We start from the raw sequence: 1,370 nt of genomic DNA, 5'->3' as shown, positions 1-1,370 counted from the left end.
TGGGATTGCTTTTAAAAAAATGTGATCAGAGTGAAACTTTAAACACTTTTTTTGTTACATACTGTTAAAAAAGTATTTAAAAATCTGTTATTTTAATTTTTGTTGTGTTTTACTCCCTGTTACTCTCTCACGTTTTAGTAAAAACAAGAACTTGTTTCAGAAAATATGATGACATTTAGAAACGGGTGGCTATATTTACCCTTTTGAAGTAGCTCGAGCCCCCATTTAAATCAATACTAAACCTTTCCTCATAAAATACAAATCTTTAAAAAAGTAAAAACACCAAAGTCCTAACGGTCTTAGCAGCAGATATTACTTTTACAAAAGCTACAGCTCTGACTGTCAATCAAAAGAAAACTCCCGACTTTTGGCACAATTCGACATATTAAACTAATGAATTAAATTTAAGTTTTGCAATATCCCACCACATTTTAACACATAAGAGTGTCTGGAAGTTTAATAACACGTATTTAGCAGAACTCAACCAAATTATACCCTAAAACTATGTTTTATTATGGTAATATAAACTCTCCAGCAATCAGGAGACAAACTCGACGAATAGTGTGGAGAAAATCTCTACTAAATTCTTACAATGTATTTTTCAGTCACGCCAGGGTTCTTTAACTCAACGACATAATGTACAAAACACTCTTTGGCAGCATTGATGACTAGCTAGTTGGACCCAGATGTGGTACAAATGGTTTAGAGCAGGAGTGGGCAAACTAACTTCATCCCAGGGGCAACATGTGACCCGTTAAACTATTTAATCTGGAATTAATTTAAATTAAACTGATAAGAATGAAAGAATTTTCTCTGGAAATATGGTGTCTACCCATAGATGGTTGGCGCACTAAAAAAACATTGACGTTTATTTAAGTGCAGAAAGTTTTTTTGCATTTTTTTGACTGTCGTTTGCATTTTTAGAGTCGGACAGTCCTTTTCCAATCAAGTTTTTCTTTAGGGACATCCATCCATCCACATCAGTGCAACTGGCACAAAGATATAAACAAAAGTCACATTAAAAAAAAAGTTCTAAAAGTAAATAAATAAATAAATTTCCCATCAAATTAAAGCATATTTTTACCCAAGTTAATTAGTTTCTCTTATGAGGTAAGTTACTAAAACGCTCCTGGTTTGGCTCTTCTGTCAAATTTTAGAACTTTTTGTGGCCCACGAGTCAAAAAGTACACCTGATTTAGTGGTTTTGTAAAGTATCCAATATTTACTACAGTAGATTCTACAAGGGGATTCCCAAAATTTAAGCTAATATTTCATCTTGTACGATCCATCGGTCTTACTTCACAGTCGTACATTAAGGAATAATGATGCTAACAAGTTAAGTAGATCTTCCTCCTTTCCTTTTGTCTCAA

The 1,370-nt window shown here is 33.1% G+C and overlaps 1 protein-coding gene across 2 annotated transcripts in view; it reads right to left on the bottom strand.

The window, feature by feature from the left end:
• LOC112153971 (ankyrin repeat and fibronectin type-III domain-containing protein 1) overlaps window positions 1-1,370 on the bottom strand; it is a 135,290-nt gene that overhangs the window by 115,234 nt on the left and 18,686 nt on the right. The window lies entirely within an intron of this gene.

The sequence above is a fragment of the Oryzias melastigma genome, linkage group LG19, assembly GCF_002922805.2.
Source record: "Oryzias melastigma strain HK-1 linkage group LG19, ASM292280v2, whole genome shotgun sequence".
NCBI classification, from domain to species: Eukaryota; Metazoa; Chordata; class Actinopteri; order Beloniformes; family Adrianichthyidae; genus Oryzias; species Oryzias melastigma.
This window is presented reverse-complemented; position numbering and strand designations above follow the sequence as displayed.